The sequence below is a fragment of the Cavia porcellus genome, unplaced genomic scaffold, assembly GCF_034190915.1.
Source record: "Cavia porcellus strain 051 isolate PalLab524CR breed Dunkin Hartley unplaced genomic scaffold, mCavPor4.1 scaffold_10, whole genome shotgun sequence".
In the NCBI taxonomy this organism is placed as follows: domain Eukaryota; kingdom Metazoa; phylum Chordata; class Mammalia; order Rodentia; family Caviidae; genus Cavia; species Cavia porcellus.
In genome coordinates this window covers 302,570-324,693 of record NW_026947493.1, presented here as the reverse complement: position 1 = coordinate 324,693, position 22,124 = coordinate 302,570, and the positions used below count along the sequence as shown (strand labels likewise).

The window sequence follows — 22,124 nt, the reverse complement described above, 5'->3', positions numbered from 1 at the left end:
ATCACTCTCCCAACCACAGCATCCTTCTTCATCAGGTGAAGCTGCTACCCTAGATGGTCTAAGGATTCATATAGACCCTGTGAGCCGTGAGAGAAGCCCAGAGCAGCTGTGGGGACCTCGGCAGAGAGGCAGGGCCCGCTTGGGGTCTGGATACCTCAGGCCACCGAGGCGACAAATACCAGTCATCCTGACAGATTGATGCATCTTTTAATGATCTGCCTTTACAATATGATGACTCTCTCTGCTTTAAAAATAAGATTAATTCAGGCAGGACATTCATTTTATGGGGAAATTTATTTCAAGGGAAAAACACTCATACACACTCAAACTGATGCTTCTGACTTCTGCCCTCTGCCACCCAGAGTGGCCCCAATGTGACTCCCTGCTCCTGTGCAGGGACAGGGCTATCCTCACCCATCCTGGTGTGTAAGCAAAGCCTGCTGGAGAAAAAAGAAGGAAGTGAGGAAACCCAGCATTGGGTTTTAGTATTACAGAAAACGAAGAGTTCCCAGTTTAGTAAAAAATAATTCATCTGGATATAGGTTTTTACACAGAGATCGAGCTTGTCCTTAAATAAAGATCCCTAAAAATAACAGGGGGAAATCAGTGAGTTACCTCTGTGTCCCCAGGGGCAGGAGCAGGACTAGGACTGGCCAGGTGCTGGGCAGTGCATCTTGCATGTTGCCACCCCCAGCACCCCTGCTTTTGTGGCTGCTGGCACCACATCCCCTCCCGCACCCCGCTTTCTTCCCAGCCAATCCCATAGCACTCCAAGTGCTTCTGTGACCCAGCCCCTCCCCACTGGCCCCTGGCTTGGTCCTTGAATGGGCAGCAGCCTGACCTCACACCTTGCACCATCCTCCACAGAGCACTTGATTAGGCTGGGGCTCTAGGGGCTGGGGGTTTAGCTCGCTGATACAAGCATCTGCCTGGCAAGTGCAGGATCCTGAGTGCGACTTCTGGTACAAAAAAAAAGTTCATTACCAACATATTGCCTGGTGTTACCACCTGGCCCTCGCCTGCCCCTCTCCATCTCCACCTTTGAGTTTTCCATTCCTTCCCTTAGTGTCACTGCCAGCTTCCTGCCTTTGCCCCCTTGCGAACCCACCCATGCCAGTCTGCCTGGGAAGCCTGCCCCATCCACCTGCCTGAATGCCACACTGCAGGTACCTGTGTCCACTGAGGAATGCATGGCCCGGTGATGTGGCCACCTAGCTACCTGGCTCTGAGCTCTCTGAGGGCAGCAGTCTTGTTTCCCTGTGTCACACCAGTGTGACCCCAGACCCCCATCTCCTTCCTGTTCCCACCTCTGCGGCTGCTCCTCTCCAGGGGTGGGAAGTTCCCCATCCCTGTGGTGCGCAGGAAGGCAGGATTGGTGTCATGAGGTGGGGGCTGAGCAGGCAGGTGCAACTAGGGGGCCCCAGAAAGGGCCCTGCCTTCCCCTCCAGACCCTGCAAGTGGCTTTTGTCATCCTGGAATTGAAGAACAGGGTGAATTTGAAGATCTAACTGGCAAAAGAATACACACACACACATCCCATATCCCAGACAGGGATGCTGGTGACAGTGCTGCTCTCATACAAATGAAGAGGTGGGCTCACGGTGCCTTGTTCCCCTGTGCCACCTCCTCTCCTCTTCCTCATTCTTCTCCTTCTTTCTTCTTGTAATTCAAAAGAGACGGATGACTTAGAAAGAGCAAATGAATCAGGAACAGGCAACGCAAAAGAGAAGAGTCATTCTGTCAACTTATTATTCGAACGCACTCTTGGGGACCTGCAGGGGCAGCAGCGCCATCCGTCACCAGGCAGAGCTCCAGGAGGGCAGGCAGGGGTGAGCAGGCGCTGTCTGGAGCCCAGCGCCTCTGCCAGGAGGGAGGCCACGGGGACCCTGAGAGGGGACAGTCAGGCCGAGGCCAGGGTTGGGGGATGCTCACTGTCCTCCCTTTCTGTGCAGACTGGAAACCCTGGGGTGCTTGCTCGGGGTCAGGTCAGAAGTAGACAAGAGACAGGTGGCCAGGGGAGCCCCGCTGACCAGTCCCCAGCCCTTGCTGCCCTGCAGAGACACAACAAGGGCTTCCTGATCCAGGCAGGGCCCAAGTGTCCCAGCCACAGCCCTGGGAATTCCTGTCTTATGAAGGAGACAGGGGGTGGGGGGAAGCTGCTCACAGCTCATCTCCATGATCCCTGGAGGCTGAGACTGTGAGTGACCTCGCTCCCCATTAGGGCAACTGCAATGCTGTGACTTAGCCAAATTTGTTGAATTTCTACAATTTTAGGTGCTAATATTCCACAGTGGACAGAAGAGCAGCATGTGGTTGTGCCCACCTATAATCCTGGCACCCAAGAAGCTGAGGCAGGAGGATAGCTGTGAGTTCCAGCCAGCCTGGGCTACATAGTGAGTTCAAAGCTAGCGTCAACTACACAGCCAGACCCTGTCTCAAAACAAAAGGAATGACAGAAGAATGAAAGTCCCTGTTCCGAGTTTCCTCATCTGTCAAACGGGCAGGGTGACAATAACCGTACTATGAGGCAAGGGAATGACACACATTCTGTGCATGAGGTGCTCTAAGGAAGCTCGGCGCATAGTTAGTTTCAGTAAGCTGTGGCCATCACCAGGTTACTGTCATCCTGATTTCCTGAGAAAACGAACCCAAGGAAGGTGGAAGAGGAGCACACACTGGAAGTCACACTTTTACCCACTTCTGGAAGTGAGAAGCGGGGAGTTTGCGTTCTGAGTATGTGGGGGGGGGGGAGAGAGACAGACAGACAGAGAGAGACAGAGAGAGAGAGAGAGAGAGGCTGTTCTGCTTTCTGAGTGTGACCACGTGTGTTCCATGGAGGCGTTGGTACTTGGCCCTGGATGGGAGAAGCACTAAGGCTCACAGTCCTCCTTCCTGCCTGTCAGCCTTGACAGATGACAATTCCGGGATAATGGGACTTGGGAATTTGCCAGGTGTGAGCCCTTAGAACGCAGCCAAGCCCCACCTTCCTCAGCCTCATGGTAAGCAAAGAACATTTGGGGGCCTCCTGGGTCCCCCCTCCCTGGGAAGACTCCCAGATAGGATGGGGTCAGCACAGGCTGCTTCCCGGATCAGGAAGGCAGCTGGAGCAAGGTGGGCACCCCCACCCCTCCGAGCTGAGTCCATCCACAGGCGCTGTTCCTTTCTTCCCGGATTACTGCTGAAACCTGCCTGTTTATAAACCTGAGCTGCAGGCCTCTGCTCTTTGGAAAACATGAAATGTTCTGGGGGATTTCAGCTTGGGTGGGGATGAGGTCACCTGGCCTCGGGCTGTGCTCCCATCCTCTGCTCCAAGCCCCTACATCAGCCCCACTCCTCTTCACCTCTACAGAACCCCTCTTTCCTTTATGTGCCCTACCAGCGTGGGGGCTGTGCTTCCTGGGCTCAGACCTAGGATACCAGAGCGAAAGGGAAACACACTCCAGAGTCAATGCAGGGTGGTGCCTGGGGGCAGGGAGCGGGAATCCAGTCAGGATGGGCCAAATGGCCCCAGATCCCTGGCTGGGACATTGAAGGGAGGCCTCTGTGTGCACAATGATCCTCCTGCCTCAGCCTCTCAAGTGCTGGAATTACAGTGTGTACCACCACGCTTTGTTCTAATGTCTGTCTTCAATTGTTTTCCTGTTGGTCTGACATTCCCAATAGTGCCTGACCACAGCCCCCTGTCACCTCCAGCCCCCTTGCAAACACAGTCCCGAATTGCGCTGGGTGACTAGGGGAGGAGGGCACCGAGACCAGGTTAACTAATCACACACACGATCCTGTGGCCATGTGTCCAGTTCCCCCGGCAATGGAGGGCCTGCAGGGGGACCCGGGAAGGGGAACAGGTGTGGCAGGGCAACCTTCTCTGGCCCTCACAGCAACCCCTGAGCATCCTGAGCTGTCCTATGACCAGGACACAGATGTCCCGGGTGATCAGCACAGGGACAATGGCTGTACCAAGCTAAACTGCATGGGCGTTCTTGCCCTAGGACAGCCCCAACCACCAGGCAGCAGTCCTGTGTGGACAGCCAGCCTGTCTGTGACACTTGGCCCTCTGTCACCAGGAGTCCCTTAGCTTTCAGTGAAACACGTCTCTAACTCAGCCACGGTGTAAAGTAGCGGTGTCTGCTAAGGGTGTGAGCGGGGCGTGCAAGGCGACATACAGAGGCTCGGCCCTCACACAGGAAGAGACCCTGGTGCGCTCCTCCTTAGCCTCTCTGTCCAGAGCTGTTGTCCGAGCCCTGCCGCCTCTGACTTGCACTTGCAACCCTGCTCCTCTAGGGGGCGGCGGGGTCACTCACGTCCTTCCGCGCCCCTGTTCTTTGCCATCGTCCTCCTCCTCCTGATGGGTCCTGGTAGAAGGGCTTCAACCCCCAACTCCCTCCCGCGCGGAACACCAGGAGGACAGAATCGCAGAGAAGGAACGTGAAAGTCACTCTCAGCCATATGGCTATAGCCTTGCGTCAACCCTGATGTGAGCCATTAACCTGCAAATTATCAGGAATTAGCTTTGATTTTCGCTGCCACCTCCTGCTCCTGCTTCTCACTCTGCATCAGGGCCCTGAGGGGCCCCAACACCCACCTTCCCCCTGCTGCTCTTGGGGGAGACTCAGGAGGACGCCCTGCCACAGCCCCTCCATCACACTCAGAGCTCCGTAGGGAGGGGTCCTTGCTGCCCCCCTAGCTTCAGGCCGGAACCTGACCTGAGAGCTCCCCTTGAAGCCCCGTTATTTTTTGTATCCAGCTACTATCAAACTTGGGCGTGTCCCTGTCTCCTCCAGTGACTGTCAGTAAATAGCTCCTTTGCACCGTTTCTGAGCACAGGGTGCAGGTGCTTAGAAACGTCAGGGCTCTTCCCTGCCTAGGCACCATCTTCTGCCCACCCAAGTTCCTGCTGGCTTTTCCTATGCCCTTCCTAGCAAGCCCGAGATTTAATCCATGTGACAACTCAAACGTGACTGTTTCCAGCGTCTGCTGCTGTGTGACACACACAATGCCAAAAGAAAATGGCTCAAGACAAAATTTTTGTTTTTGAATCCAGGTCACAACATGTTGTATAGCTGGTTTCTAAGTCCAGGTTCATTGGATCCTCCTGCCTCAGGCTCCCCAACGGCTGAGACTATAGCTGTCTCAGAGTGAGCAGATTTATGAGAGTCTGTTGGGCTGATCTTGCTGCATCTGATCTAGGCTAGACCATGGTCACCTGAGGCAGGACTGGGCTGGTGTGTCCAGGCTGAGCCTCTCCCATGGTGGAGCCATGGAGGGGGCTGAAAGGCTGGCTCAGCTGGGACATGGGACAGCTGGGCCTCCCTCCCTTTCTTCTACACTCTCCCATCTCTCCCGCACTGGGGTCCAAGGTGTCTCCTGCAGAGACCCAGCTTCCTGCAAATGGCCCAGGGGCCCAAACACAAAGGTCTAAATTTCTAGGGCCTCTTAACCCTCTTAATCCCACAACTGGCCACTATCACTTCCGCCACATTTTATTGGTTAAAAACAAAGGTATGGTTCACCAGGGATGACTCAGGACCTTCACTACCCCTTACTTGAATGGGTGCTGGAGACTGGTTTCCTCTAGTGCCAGGATATTTTTTTTTTGTGCCAGGATTTTACTAAAATGTATTTTTCAGACTGTTTTCTTCAAGTACAAGAAGAAAGCCCACATGTGTGCATGCACGTGTGCACCCACACACACACAGACACAACTGCCAGGGTCCTGCATCCCTACCTACAAAAATGACAAGGTCCCTAAGAAGGCGGGGGTGTTCCTGTGTTATGAAGCAGAGCTTAGATGCCCTCACTTTTAATGGCCTAGTTTTAAAAGGCGTCTTAAGTGAGTTATTGCATGTGGTCTTGATCTCCACTCCCATTTTGAAGATGAAGAAACTGAGCCTCGGAGATGTTCAGGAATTGCCCTACAGTGGTGAAGCCTACCCCAGAAAGAATTACTAGAAAACACTGTATATGTTTTTAGTCCAAATATGCTGAGACCCTGAAAGGTAAATTCCCCAGGATCCCTCAGCCAGGATTCCAATTAGCTAGGTGCAGTGGAGTGCACCTGTGAACCCAGCACTCAGGAGGCTGAGGCAGGAGGATCACTATGAATTCAGTGCCAGCCTGGGTTACATAGTGTGTTCAACTCTAAATTACATAGTGAGATCCTGTCTCAAAAATGAACAGAACAAAAGAAGGAAAGCCCAAGGCCCGGCACATAGGAAGTGTTTGCTGAACACAGCCCAGCTTTCCCTCCAGTCCGGCTTCTTTGCATAGCTCACTCCACGGTCCAAGGCGGCAGCCAGGATGGCAAAGCTGGCCTCACCCTGGGCGTGCTGATGATTCCTTTCTGAGCGCGTGGTGAAGTGTGATGTGTGGGCTTGGAAGGCCTGGGCCCCAGAGTCTGTGCCTCTTCTTCTCTGGTCTCACCAGCCCTCCTTTGGGTTTTGAGTAGCCTGTTCCTGGAAAGCAGAGGCAGGGAATAGATTGAAGCGTCAACTGCGTGTGGCCAATGGATATATTTTTAATGTGACTGAACCAGATGCACCTGCCTGGGGAGACACAGGCGAGCTGAGTCACCAGGGACTCGGATGCCCATCTGGGAAGGGAAAGACAGAGGGAACAGGAAAAGAGGGCAGAGGCAGGAGGAGAGGAGGCCAGGAGGAAGAGGCAGCAGGGAAAGCAGAGGGAGGAAGAGAGGTGAGGTGAAAGGAGCGGACAGGAGAGGAGAGGACAGGACAGGGTCCCTAGAAACAGCGATTCCAGCAGCGTGGGAAGCTGTTCCAGTGGGCAGGGAGCCCTGTGCTTGGCTTTGGTGATGCCTGCGTTTCATAAGCAGAGCTTCACTAAATCACACACAGCGACAGGAGGGTACACACCAAAGGCACCAGGATGAGCAAGCGCTCCTAGGATGTGTTAGGAAAGCAGGGTTGACATGGAAACAAAATTCATGAGGTCCCTTCCTCCACAGGTCAGGGCACTGAGAAGCACAGCCCTTGGGACAGATGAGGAAGGTCACCCTCCGGTGCAGCCCCTCGCTCTGAGGTCAGAATGGCCGGGGTGGGGCTTATGTGGGGTCACGGTGACCAGAGTCTCTTCTCCAAAGCAACTTTAGGCCTAGGAACACGGATGATGGCTTTGCTTTTTTTTCAAGGGCAAGAGACTCTGGGATAGGGGTTATTTGTTCTCAATACAAACATGTAAGCCAGCGGAGGTCTGGGGAGGAGATGGCTCCCAGCCACTGGGTTATCCGAGACCCGAGTTTCTTCTCAGGGTTTCGACACTGCCCCCAGGGGGTGTTGGTGGTCATCACTTAGAATTAGCTGCCCCCAGCACATCCGGCCTCCAATGAGCCACCTTCATGGGAACACAGGAAGTGAAGCCAACAGCTTCTTTTAAGAGCACAATCCAAAAGATTCAAGTGCTCAAATTGTCCCTCAACATGGACAGGGGGTCCATTCCAGGACCCTCATAAATACCAAAACCTGAGGCTGCTCAGGTTCCTATACCATATAAAATAGCATAGCCGTGCATGGTAGCACATGCCCGTAATCCCAGTACTTGAGAGGCTGAAGGAGGAGGATCACCAAGAGTTCAAGGCCATCCTGGGCCATGTGATGAGTTCAAGCCTGCCTGAAATACATAGCAAGATCCTGTCTCAAAGAAAGAAAGTGTTATATTTGCATATAATTTATGCACATTCTCCTGTGTATTTTAAATCCTCTCTAGCTTATTTTTTTGAATACCTAATACAATGTAAATGCCACATAAATAGTTGTGACACTGTATTGTTTAGGTTATACAGAATGGCAAGGAAAAAAATCTGTACCTGTTCAGCGCAGATGCAGCCCTCCTCTCCCAGAACATTCTCTGCCTGTTGTTGGTTGAATCCCTGGCCGTAGAATGGTGGGCCCTGAGCCTGACCGTACTTCCTATCAGCCAGGGTTTAGTTTCACGTCTTCATGTAGCAGCCAGGGAGGCTGGAGCCAAGATGTGTTTTTAATCTGTGCTTGGCCAAAACACAGAAGAGTCATTGTGAAAAGGAGGAAGACAATGAAAGGACACTGGAAAAAGTTTCTGACTTAAATAAAAATTATCAAAATCGTTGGGTGTGGTGGCACCTGCCTGTAATCCCAGCACTCAGGAGGATAGCTAAGAGTTTGAGACCAGCCTGGGCTACATAGAGAGACCTTGTCTCAAAGCAAACAAATACACACACACAAACAACAAAAACTCCAATATGTCATTTAACCCAGAAATTCCAGATCTAACAATACATTCTAAGGGGACTCACACAGGTACACAAAGAGTATGTAAAAGGTGGTTTTGAAACACATTCACAAACTTTTACATTCTTCCCCTCCAAAGACATGGAGTCTGTGACTCACAGGAGGTGACAGTCTGTGATCTCTAATGCTGCTTGAGCTGACTGGAGCCCCCTTCTTGAATGTGGGGTCCCAGAGGACAGAGCAAACTTAGTTCTGCTTACAGGTATGTCCCCAGAACTGAGCACAGGGCCATACACAAAAGGATGTCAATATTTGAAATGAGTCAATTATCCACAGCAAAACAAATAGCATGTGTAGTGGGTTGGCAACTGGTGGTCCACTTAAACACCAGCTGAACTGAATCAGCTTGGTGCTGAATGTGGATGGCCCACCTGAGGATTGTTGCCAGCATAAAAAGGCCACCTGGAGAGGAAGAGTAGCATTGTGCATTCTCCTAAGTGTTGTTATTGTTGTTGTTGTTTGGAGCTGTTGGTTCTCGTGGAGGAGTTTGTCATGCTGACTTCCTTGATATGAACTCGGCTATTATTATCAGAGGAGCTTGGGACCTCGTTGTCCCTGAAGATGACCATGGTACTCTTCAGGGCAGCCCTGGTACTTATTTTGAGCATTTCTTCTTGGCTCCAGTACAGAACCTCAGCCTGATGGCACAGATCCTTCACCCTGCTGGCATGGACTTTCTAGCTTCCACTGCTGACCTTTGGGCCTTCCTAGCACAGATCTATGAAGTGGACTTGCATGAGCACAGTCACGGACTCTAGGCCTCCAGCTGGACTCATGGAAGCGTTGCTACAGGCTCTAGGACTTCCACTGAACTCACACAGGACATTGCTATGGGATCCAGGCCCACGGCTGGATTCCCTTGGGTCTTTAGTGTGTGGACAGATTTGCTGCACCTTCTTTGTATTTAACTTCTTTGGTAATCATCATAAAATAATCCTATAAATAATGTGTCCTGTATTGTCCTGTTCTCCTTGCAATCCCTGACTACTGCAGCACGGGAAAGTATTGCACAGTCCACTGTGGCCTGGTCACAGAATTCAGCTTCTGCCCTGTCTCAAGCACCTCTGTGCTCAAATGGTGTTGGCCTAACTTTTCTGGAACCCCAAAGAAACCAATGATCTTGCCCTTTCCCCAGGTGTCTGATGGAACTAGCAAGTCCATTAGAGTCCCAGAAATATCTCTAACAGGCCATGCCAGTAGGTTAAGAGCACAGAGTCTTTGAAGTTTAGCTGGAAAGATCTCTGTAAATGTCAACACAACTCCGTTTCCTACAAACCAGCACTCTTGTCAGCAGGGCAACCTTTCCCAGCTCATAATAATCATAGCCGCCTACTATGTGCATCATGTCCTACTTAGTGCTACAGTGATGTCTCCAATTCACACCCAAGGCAGTCCTCACACTTGACAGCTGCATGTTCCTGCACCAGCCTCACTCACAGGGACCACATTCATTTTCTCTCTCCATTCTGACAGAGCACCATGGACATCTTTCTGGTTTTCCTAGTGTCACGTAGGTCTTTATTACTCTATGCCCTTCTCTGTACCTGTCAGCTCACCAGCGCTCCACAATTTTTTTTTTGGTATAGTTCCCTGGGCAGAAATATTTTGCTTTTCTCTGCAGTAAGTGATCTCTTTTGAGCTCCAGTATCAGTTCTCTAGAAAAACTCTCTGTGATATTTTGCACTTGTTCTTTTCTTTGTAAACTATCAAACTATCCCACACATATTTATGATTGAATAAAACACAACTGTTGGCCAATGCTTTGTGTTTTAAGCGACTTCATCGTTGCTGTATAACCCATTAACACAGCCTACTCCACCTTTGGGTTTGTTGTAGAAAGTTTTCATCTCAGCCTTCCATTTTGCCAAGTTTCCCTATCAATATTTCCCCATCATGGTGAAATGTTGACATCAGTAGTACAGTTTGGTTTTCTTTGCCAAATATAAAGCCAATGTTGTATCTTTCTGAACTTCCAAGTTTGTACTATGCAGTTCTCTATTTTGAAATTGCAACATTTCATTTGGAATTTCTGTTTTGTTCCTGTGTACAATTCCTGTGCTGGTCAACCTGTGCTTTGTCAGCAAATGTAACATCAATTGGAAACTGGTAAACTAATTGTCCAATGTCATGTTCCAGTTAATTTGGGACATGGGAGCAACAAGTCTATTCACAACATCATCTGGTTTATTACTCTATGAATAAGAACAGAATAACTGAGTTCCAGGATAAATGTCTAAATTGAAAGCATCACAAATCTTTGCATCTGCAACGGCACCATATTTTGACCCATTGCTTTTCCATAAGTCTTTTAGATTTCTGCAGTTACTATGAGAAATCCCTGCTAAGTACAGTAGACATATAAAAGCTTTCAGTTCAGCTAGTGAGGTGTCATAATAAATATGTTTTTTAAATATGGCTATTGATGCACATAGAATTTTTTATTTACATTTTGATCTTTGTATATTTCACAGTGTCTTGTAGCATTTCATCTGCTAAAATTTCAAATATTGAATGGCAGCATTGGCATTCTGTCCAATATGTTTCACCCCTGCCAAGACCCTCACCATATTTGGACCTTGTTCTAACATCAGATTGTTCCATTTCGTTTCATGGCTATTTTGCAACATTTTGACTAGTCAAATGTGTACTCACACTTCTGTTTTCTTCATCATCTGAAACAGGGAGGTCTGCATTCCCTGTATCAGGCAATTCTTGTTCCATTTCACTGTCACAGGAGCTTTGGCTCACATGACCAACATCAAAATTGTCATTATCATCCATCCATCCTTCTACACAATCTTTCTGTTATGAAATCATGTCTTCTACTGCAATGAATTATGTTCATCATTCACTCATGAGTAATCTGATGATTCACTTTTGACCTCCTCTAAAGCATGCAAACCTGGTTTTCCATGTGCCTTTGTGCTGAACTGGGCTACTTGTACCAGAAAAAAAAAAAAAGAAAGAAAAATTTTTAAAAAACAAATCTTAGAAAGGTGAGGATCTATTGGACCCTCTGTGATGTTCGGGTAAACACCCACAGAACTGGTTAGATAGAGGATAACATGGGTAAAAATATCCCATTTTGCCACTTTTGCACACCAGCACACACCTTGCCATTCATCATATCAAGGAAGTAAGTGCATAGATTGACTCCTATATTCCTCAGGGAAAAGTGTTGAGACATGCAGTGATCTGATATGTTAAAGTACAAGTTTATAGTAGAAAAGTAATGGATGAGTCCCCTGGACCCAGTGTTATGCTCCTACAAAGAGAATAACAATCAGACTTGTGCTGGGACACTGGGGGTGGGGATTGCTTTATTTGAATTTTTTGATAAGCTGATCTGTCCCCACATGCTAAAATTCTGAAAAACATGAAAGTGAAAATTTTGCCTTCCACCCTTCTTCTTACCCTTCAAGCCCCACCCTGCAAGTAATTTTCCTTCCTAGAAACGAGCAATGTTATCAACTTCTGTGTAGCCTTTCGGAGATATTTAATGCATACGCAAATAAATCCTGGCCTTTCAGATCTGTCTCACATTTTCCCAGGGACCTGTTCTTTATTTTCATTTTGTTATAGTCAGGGTTTTCAGGGAAAAAATTTGATACAGGAAACATAATTAATTTAGAGATTTTATAGTGTTCACCCGGAGTCAAATGCAAAAGAGTGTGGGAATTCTGTCCACACACTAGAGACCTAAAGAATCCAGCCGAAGGCCTGAATCCCAAGGCAATGTCCTGCATGGGTCCAGCTACAGTCCATGACAATGTCTCATGCAAGTTTGTATTAAGGATCTGCACTGGGAAGGCCCAAAGGCCAGTGGTGGAAGCTAGAAAGTCTGCGCCAGCGGGATGAAGGATCTGTGCAACAGGCTGAGGGCTCTGCCCTGGAGCCAGCAAGCAATGCTCAGTAAGGACCAGAGCTTGCCCCAAAAGAACTGCAGCCATCCTCAGCGACGGTGAGGACCAGAGTTCCTCCCAACCATGAGAACAGCCGAGTTCAGGTCAGGAAAACCAGCACGACAAGCCTCTCCAGGAGAACCAACAGCACCATCTTCCCCTCCATTTTCTTCACCCAGCACCACACTGACTCAGTTCAGCTGGGTGACACAAGTCGAGCATTAGCCAACACATTTCATTTGCTTTCTCCTTATTCCTCTTGCGCATTCTTCAGCAGTATTTATTTTTCCTTTAACTCTCCAAAATTTGAAGAAATTTAACTTTCTTCATTTGAAGAGTGAAAGTGGAGTGGCTTATCTTTCTTTCACTTCCCTTGGGCTCTGCCACTTTAGGATTGATTTCCTCCTGTTTTCACCTCATTCCTCTTCATTGGCCCCACTGTGTGCATTTTCTCTGTGACGGAAATGCTAAGTTTTCCTGATCTGAGTGTTTATCTTGTGTAAAGCAGTATTTGTCACTGAGTGATCTCCTCTTCCCCCTCTCCCTTTTCTTTCCATTCTTTTTCTTCTTCCTCGTCTTTTTCTCCTTCAAGGCCCTGGAGGTTGACTCCAAGACCTTCATACTGAGTTACAACCCCAGTCCATTTTATTTTATTTTATTATTTTATTTTGAGATATGGTCACCATAAGTCACTAAATTTTCCAGGCTGTGCTCAAACTTGCAAACCTCCTTGCCTCAGCCTCCTGGATTGCTGGGGTTACAGGTGTGCACCGCCATACCTGGCTGACGCTGAATCTTCTTGACCCGCTATCCATTTTTTCTTGTTTTGTTTTCTTCCTTTTCCCTGTCAAATCTTTGTATAGATCGCCCATCTGTGATGTATTTTTTTTTCACCTTCCTCCCTGATCACTGGTGCTTTAGGTATCCTCTACTTTCAGTAAAAATTAGAATTTATGTTTTTATGTCAGTTCTTTTTTGATCTTGGGTTCTTTCCAGAAAAAGAAGAGGCGATTGCTAATTTTGTACCATCTCCAAATTGGTTCTCAGATTAGCAAGATGGCACTGGAGACTGTAAGGGCAGCAGAAGGGGGCAGAATAAGAAGAGCTGGAGGAACAGTCCTCAGTCCAGCCCTGTGCTGGGCAGTTGGTGCTGGGGAACAGAAAGGGCAGCTATGGGTGTGGGTAGAGGTGATAATGATGGCTGCTAGGTGGGTGGCCGCCAGGTGCATGATGGGGTGGGCAGATCAGTGGACAATTGTAGGGCTGGTCACTGGGCTCTGCCTGTGCCCTTCTGAATGTCCTGCCAACTTCCAAGCCTCAACTGTTCGGTTGTTCCTGCTGGGAGGATAGAAGGTTTCTGATGGCTTCCCGTCCCTCTGCCAGGCACCCTTGCAGGTAGCTGCCAGACACTCTGGAAACAAGGCAGGTAGAGGTGAGGCCCTTGTCCTTCCAAAATTTCTACCCAATTAGCCAAGTCTTCCTGATGAGATCTGAAGACAGTATTCACAAGACAAAACCAGACTGAGCCAAAGCAAACCAAAGCTGCTCTGCAGTGCTGACTGCCATGTCCCCACTAAGGAGCATAGTGTCCTAACCTCCAGAAGGGGAGTAAGACCCTCACAGAAATCAGAGAGCCCACCTGGCTCCAGATGGCCTCTTGGATTCCCACAAGGCGGAAATTGCTCTGTGACCATCGAGAGTAAATAAAAATTTTTAAAAACTTAAAAGGTACAATCTGATTTTTTTCTTTAATTATTTGCAATAAGTCCTGGGCATTTGCTTTTGTTAAACTGTGCCCAGAGGTGATCGAGGGTTACATGTCAAGAAAGGTCAGAATGCAAAGTCTGAAATTTGTTCCAGTTCTCTCCCCTCCGAGTACCAAGTCAGTGTCACCAATTTTTTTTTAATTAAGAAATCACCAGTTAATAGATTACATATTATCATCTTAGAAATAGTTGCTCAAATCACAGTATCAAAGAATACAAACTGGACATTCAAACAGTGAGACTACAAACAGTTGTGTTAAATGATCCAACCAAAAACATTAATATGGTCAGCTATTTAACACCCCTAAACATACTTGCTGTTGTATCCTTTAGAGCTCTTTTTTTTTCCCCTCTCTTTTTTACAACAAAATTTACACATTTCGGTTTTATTACTCCTTAGTTCTTATTACCTTTTTTGGGGGGGGGAGAGAATAAAGTCAAATATGGCAAAACAAAGCTGTCAGTCAAAACCAAGGATAGACATAGCACATGATGTAGAACAGAGTACAAGGTTATCAACAATGGTTATCAACGTTGTCTCTTGTTTCCTTAAAAAGAATTGCCTATCTCATTAGATATTATAAAGTTGGACAAAACAGTAGAGAACAAGACCAATAAAACTTAGGCATTGTAAACATTACAGGACTTCCAAAGGAGAAAATAGTCAAATCAGAATGGGCATCTTAGTGAATCTTATTGCCTTCAAAGTAGTTGCCTATACCCTCAAACTTGATACTATCATACAGAATGGAACAGAGTCTAATCAGTCAAAACAAGATCGTGAGAGTATTACAGGACTTCAAAACAAGTTAACAGGAAACCAAAAAAAAGTTACTATTATATATCCTGCTAATTTTTTTAATTTTTCCCCTTAATTAAAACAAACATAAGAAATAACTAAATAATTTTTTAATGAATAAGGGAGAGATTGAGATAAAACAGGACATAACAATATAACAATACAGGTCAAAGCATGACTGTTTCAGCAACCTAGTGCTTCACCACCAAATAACCCGACTTAATAGTAGTTACCATAGTGTCTGTCTTTTTCCTTGAAATATTTGGATAAAACTACATATGCTATAGCTTCAAATATTTCCATATCAAGAAGCCCAGAATAAAGCCTTTCTAATTAATAAGTGAATACCTTATAAGGCTTCAAGGCCACATAATGGGGAATCATGATTACCACATATTTTTATATATTTGAATAATTACTTACATTAGGGAAACTATTCCATATTCACACATGCAAGATTGATTTATTTCACTTATGAGTATGGTCTCAAGCTGCGCCCATTTATTGATAAATATCTCAATGTGATCCTTCTTTATAGCTCAATAATACTCCATTGTATAGAAATACCACAACTTTTTTATCCACTCCTCAGTTGATGGACACTTGGGTTGTTTCCAAGGTCTGGCGATTACAAATTGTGCTGCTATAAACATAGGTGCACATATATCACTGTGGTATGATGCTTTCAGTTCATCTGGGAATATGCCTAGAAGTGGAGTAGCTGGAATAAATGGGATTTCCAATGCCAACTTCTTGAGAAATCTCCAGACAGATCTCCACAAAGGCTGTACCAGTCTACACTCCCACCAACAGTGCAGGAGAGTTCCTTTCTCCCCACAGCCTCTCCAGCATTTGTTGTTGGTTTTCTTGATCCTGGCCATTCTTTCAGGAGTGAGATGGTATCTCAGTGTGGTTTTAATTTGCATTTCTCTAATGACCAATGATGATGAGCATTTTTTCATGTATTTATTTGCCATTTGCATTTCTTCATCTGAGAATTGCGTATTCATCTCAGATGCCCATTTTTGGATTGGATCTTTGAATTTTGGAGGTCTGAGTTTTTTTTAATTCTTTATATGTTTTAGACAAGAGTCCCTTGTCTGAGAGAGAGTTCACTAAAATCTTTTCCCAGTTTGTGGGTTTTCTTTTCACTATGCTGGAGATTTCTTTTGACATGCAGAAACTTTTTAATAAGAAGTGGTCCCAGTTATTGATTCTGGGAAGTATTTCCTGTAGGGTTTGAGTCCTGTTCATGAATTCTCTACCTACTCCTATGTCTCCAAGGTTTCTACCCAATTTGTCTTCCAATAGATTTAGTGTTTCTGTTTTAATATTCAGACCTTTGACCCATTTAGATTTTAATTTAGTACATGGTGATAGACATGGATCTAGCTTTAGTTTTCGGCAAATGGAGAGCCAGTTTTTCCAGCACCATTTATTAAAGAGACTGTCGTTCTTCCAGTGAAACTACTCGGCTCCTTTATCAAAGATAAGGTGGTTGAGTGTGTTTGTAGTTGTGGTTATATCTTCTAATCTATTCCATTGATCTTTGGCTCTGTTTTGATTCCAATACCATGTTGATTTTACTACTGTTGCTTTGTAGTATAACTTCAAATCAGGGATTGTGATGCCTCCTGCTTTGTCTTTGCTGCTTAGAATGGCCTTTGCGATTCTAGGTCTCTTCTGGTTCCAGATGAAATTTAGGAGTGATTTCTCTAGATCTATAAGGTATGTTGATGGTATTTCTATTGGGATTGCATTGAATCTGTATAACAGTTCTGGGAGAATGGCCATCTTCACAATGTTTGTTCTTCCTATCCATGAGCAAGGGATATCTTTCCATTTTCTGAGATCATCTTCAATTTCCTTTTTCAGTGTATTATAATTTTCACTGTATAAGTCTTTCACTTCTTTCGTAAGAGTAATTCCTAAATATTTCATTTTTTTGCTTGCTAATGTGAATAGTCCAGTTTCTCTTATTTCCCTCTCTGTGATTTTGTTGTTCGTGTATAACAATGCTATTGATTTCTGAGTATTGATTTTGTATCCAACCACATTACTGAATTTATTTATTGTATCTAAGAGTCTTTCAATGGAGTTTAGGGGGTCTTCTATGTAGAGTATCATGTCATCTGCAAACAATGATAATTTAACTTCTTCTTTTCCTATCTTTACCCCTTTTATTTCTCTTTCTTGCCTAATTGCTCTGGCTAGTACTTCCAGTACCATATTAAATAGGAGTGGTGATAAAGGACATCCTTGTCTTGTGCCCGATTTTAAAGTAAAGGCTTTCAATTTTTGGCCATTTAGTATGATGCTGGCTGTTGGTTTGTCATAAATGGCCTTTATTATATTGAGGTAAAGACCATCTATTACAATTTTCTGTAAAGTTCTTATCATGAATAAATGTTGGACCTTATCGAAGGCTTTTTCTGCATCTATAGAAATGATCATGTGATTCTTATTTTTGGCTTTATTGATATGGTGGTTTACATTTATTGATTTGCGTACGTTGAACCATCCTTGCATTCCTGGGATGAATCCCACTTGATCATGGTGTACAATCTTCTTGATGATTTGGTGCATCCTATTTGCCAATATTTGATTGAGGATTTTTGCATCTGTGTTCATTAGGGAGATCGGTCTATAGTTCTCTTTTTCAGTTGGGTCTTTCTCAGGTTTTGGTACTAGAGTAATATTTGCTTCCAGGAATGACTTAGGAAGGATTGCTTCCCTTTCAATTTCATTGAATAGTTTGAGGAGTGTCGGCATTAGGTCTTCTTTGTATTTCTTGTAGAATTCTGCAGTGAATCCATCTGGGCCTGGGCTCTTCTTGGTGGGTAAGGACTTAATTACATTTTCAATTTCATTAACAGAGATTGGGTTATTCAACAGTTTTACATCCTCTTGGTCTAGCTTTGGTACTTCATATGCTTCTAAGAATCTGTCTATTTCTTCTGTGTTATCAAACTTTTGAGAGTAGAGGTTTTCGAAATAGGTGTTGATGATCTTCTGTATTTCTATTGGGTCTGTAGTGATTTCACCTTTTTCATTTCTTATTGCATGAATTTGAGCTTTTTCTTCCCTTTTTTTAAATAAGGTTGGCTAGGGGCTTATCGATTTTATTTATTCTTTCAAAGAACCAACTCTTTGATTCGTTGATTCTTTGGATTGTTTTCTTAGTCTCTATTGCATTGATTCCTGCTCTGATTTTTATAATTTCCTCTCTTCTCTTGGCTTTGGGCTTGACTTGCTCTTCTTTTTCTAGCTGTTTGAGGTGTAGCATCAAGCTATTTATTTGTATTTGTTCTGTTTTCCTGATGTGGGAACTCAGTGCAATAAATTTTCCTCTCAGGACGGCTTTCATTGCATCCCACAGATTCCGGTAAGTTGTATCTGCATTTTCATTTTCTTTTAGGTATTGTTTAATTTCTTCTTTAATTTCTTCTGTGACCCACTGATTACTCAAGAGTGTGTTATTCAGTTTCCATGTGTTTGTGGGATTTTTGCAGTATTTTTTAATCATTAATTTCTAATTTCAGAGCGCTATGATCCGATAACATGCAAGGGATGATTTCAACTCTTTTGCATTTGTTTAAATATGTTCTGTGAGCTAATATATGGTCTATTTTAGAGAATGATCCATGTACTGCTGAGAAGAATGTGTATGCTGATGTTGTTGGGTGGAACATTCTGTATATGTCTATCAAACCCATTTGTTCGCAGGTGTGATTCAGTTCTGTTATTTCTTTACTCATTTTCTGTCTGGTTGATCTGTCCCTTGGTGTCAATGGCGTATTAAGGTCTCCTGTTACAATTGTGTTACTGATAATTTGAGTTTTCATTTCTTTTAATAGTTGTTTTATATAACTGGGTGCTCTGGAGTTTGGTGCGTATATATTTAAGATAGTTATCTCTTCCTCTTGGAGTTTTCCCCTTACGAATATGTAGTGACCTTCTTTGTTCTTTATGGTCATTGTTGGTTTAAAGTTCACGTTGTCTGCAAACAGAATGGCTACTCCTGCCTTTTTTTGGATTCCTGCTGCATGAAGTATTGTTTTCCATCCTTTGACTTTCAGTCTGTGAGTATCCTTCTGGGTTAGATGGGTTTCCTGTAAACAGCATATGGTTGGATTTTGTTTCTTGATCCATTCTGCTAGTCTGTTTCTTTTGATTGGTGCATTGAGACCATTTACATTAATGGTTATTACTGTTAAATGCTGGTTTATTGTTGGAATGTTATCTCTCTGCTGTTGCATCTGTATCTTTCTGTTCTGTTTAATTATTTGCTTTGCTTAGTGGTTTTTTCCTTTGTGTATCTAAACTGTCTTTCAATATTTTTTGCAGGGTTGGTTTGGTGTTCATGAAGTTCTTCAGCTGTTCTTTGTCATGGAAGTATTGTATTTCACCATCTATTTTGAATGATAGTTTTGCAGGATATATCAGTCTAGGTTGGAAATCATTTTGCTTTAGGATCTGGAATACTTCACTCCATGCTCTTCTTGACTTTATTCTTTGTGCTGAGAAGTCTGCTGTGATTCTGATAGGTTTTCCTTTATAAGTGATCTGTCTTTTCTCTCTGACAGCTTTTAATAATCTATTCTTGTGTTGGATTTCTGGGATGGTGATTATTATATGTCTGGGTGTAGTTTTATTTAGGTTATGACTGTTTGGAGTTCTATATGCTTCACTGATCCTGATGTCAGTTTCTGATCTCATGCTTGGGAAATTTTCAGCTATTACTTCTCTAAATATCCTCTTGATATCCTTTATGTTGTCTCCTTCTTTTTCATTAATCCCTATCATTCTTATGTTATTCTTCTTTGCATCATCTTGCAGTTGTTGAATTGTTGTTTCCTGATTCCTTGTTATTTTTAAAAGATCTTTCCTTTCCTGTTCACTAGCTGCAATCCTGTCTTCAAGGTCTGAAATTCTATCTTCACTTTCATTAAGGTGGTTTTTACAACTTTCAGTGGAGTTTTTTATTTCCTGTATATCTCTGTGCATCTGTATTATGTATTCTGTTTGTTTCTTATATTGCTCGTCTAGGGATTCTATCTTTTTGTTTAGTTCCTCCAATTTTTTATCTGTGTTTTCTTTAGATATATTCAGAATCTCTTTCATTTCTTTTATCATTTCTTTTTTTATCTGGGAGATTATTTCAAGTTTGAATTTCTTTAAAGCTTCCTGGAGTTGCTTGTCAATTTCAGTAGCTATTGTGTCCAATATTTGAGGTGAATGGCATATATTTTCTTCTATATACATTGCTCCTAGGGTTTCTTTAGATGGGCTGGAGGTTTGAGGTTGTAATTTGGTCTTTCGTTTTGTCATTTTCCTATATTTCTGTGTTTCAAGTGTTATTTGAAAGCTTCCTCAGGATCTGTTGAAAATCCCCTTGTATGTTTGCAGCTACTGAGACTCTGGCACCACGCTACCCCCAGCCATTGAGCCTGCAGAACCAATGGCCCTCCTCTCCCTGCTCAGAACTTCGCAGTTCCAGACAAGCTGGGCCTCAGGGACACTGTGCGCCCACCTGCCCCTTGGAAGCTCCACAGCTCTTCAATCGCAGCCGGGTTAGGGTACTCACCACAGGCCGTGGTGCCTCAGGAACCTGTGATCCCTCCCTGTTTGCAGATATATCCACAGTCCTCCAGACACACGGAGAGGCCATGCAGGCACCCCAGATCTGCCCAGCTCCTCCTCTGCACACCGATGGCTAGGCGCCGCAGCGAAACAGGCTGGGCTCCGGGGATAGTGTGGGCCCGCCCACCTATAGGGAGCTCAGCATTTCTCCAAGTGCAACCGGGATGGGAGGCGGATGTAGAGGCCTCAAACGCACCTCTCCCCTTCACTGCACCTGGAAGCCTGGAGGGACCCAAACAATCTGGGCCAAGATATCCACAGTCCTCCAGACACACGGAGAGGCTGATGCAGGCACCCCAGATCCGCCCAGCCCCTCCTCTGCACACCGATGGCTAGGCGCGGCAGCGAAACAGGCTGGGCTCAGGGGATAGTGTCGGCCCGCCCACCCGTCAGAAACTCAGTGCAGCCGGGATTGGGAGGCGGATGTAGAGGCCTCTAACCCACTACTCCACTTCACTGCACCCGGAATCCTGGAGGGTCCGGAACAGTCTGAGATTTGGGCAGAGTGTGCTGGAGCACTCACCACAGGCCGTGGCGCCTCAGGAACCTGTGATCCCTCCCTGCTTGCAGAGATATTCACAGTCCTCCAGACACACGGAGGGGCCGATGCAGGCACCCCAGATCTGCCCAGCTCCTCCTCTGCCAGTGTCACCAGTTTTGCCTGGGAGAGACTCACAGTTGTGCTGAGACCCAGGTGCTCTTGCATCTGGTTTTATAATTTAACCAAGGCTCTTTCTGGAATGTGCTTCTAGATTCCACTTACACAGTTACAGCCAAGCTTGCCTCAGCCTTTTCTACCCAGCTCTGGCAATTTAGGGGACTGTTTCCAACAAGGAACTGCCAGTGATGTCTCTGGAAAGTCCCCAGCAGTTACTGAGCTGGCTTTGGGGCCCTTTAGGATTTACTTTAGTAAGAGTAAAATTAGCTCCTTCAGTCTGCAGGGCTTTCTGCTCCAAATAAATTCCAGGAACCATAGCTATTCTCTGCAATGGAATCAGATTTAATGTGGTGCTCATAGAAAATCTGGTGTCTAGGGAATTTTTAAAAACTTGGAGGGAATGCACATGGTATTGCAAAAAAATACAACATTGTATAATTGCCAACACGTGAAAAGTGTGATTTGGAGGCCCCTTCCCCGCTTCCCCTCTAATCCCATTTCCCTTCCAACTCACTAAAGGCTCCAGGTAATTTGTGCGCCACGCATTTTGCTGTTGAGATAGTGCAGGGTATTTTATCATCAATCTTTGGGATAGGAAAGGCAGCAAAAGTTCTGGGCTCTGATATCAGAGTGTTTGCTCACAGGAAACAGAATGACAAGCACAGTTCCAGGAGGAAAGTTAGTTTCTTATGTGGGCCAGATATTATTTGTGCTTTTTATTTTCCTGAAAGAAGTTAGTTTTCAGGTAGAGAGATGGGTCTGATTTTTCGTGCACCTTGGGGTGAGTAGCTATAGTTTAAAGGGCCTTAAGGTTTTGGGCAACTGGCTGCGGTGGCCACTCAGGGCTGCAGCCTGGGAAATGTGGGGGCGCAAATGGGAAGCGGAGAGTTTTCTGCTAGTTTTAGGAAGAAAGATTGTTTCCATAGCTGTGGGCTGGGTTTCTGGGGAAAAGAGTTGAACAGTGCAAGAGGCAGTGAGAAGAAAGATGCGAGCATAGCCCCATAGGACACCTGCAAAGTTTCGCAGTACATCAGGTGACACTGACCTCCCCTTCCCAGCTCCACCAAATAGGACTCT

At 45.4% G+C, this 22,124-nt stretch overlaps 1 long non-coding RNA gene across 3 annotated transcripts; it reads right to left on the bottom strand.

Moving 5' to 3' along the window:
* Positions 1-275: 275 nt before the first annotated feature.
* LOC106025854 (uncharacterized) lies at positions 276-1,685 on the bottom strand. Of its 3 annotated transcripts, none has more exons than XR_001199424.2 (3): positions 1,308-1,685; positions 842-959; positions 276-440 (listed from the first exon to the last, which is right to left on the bottom strand). It is a non-coding gene; the product is annotated as an uncharacterized LOC106025854 (long non-coding RNA). The 3 variants fall into 3 exon arrangements; XR_001199425.2 differs by having other exon boundaries at positions 276-437; positions 1,308-1,683; XR_010050003.1 differs by having other exon boundaries at positions 849-959; positions 1,308-1,683.
* Positions 1,686-22,124: the final 20,439 nt, after the last annotated feature.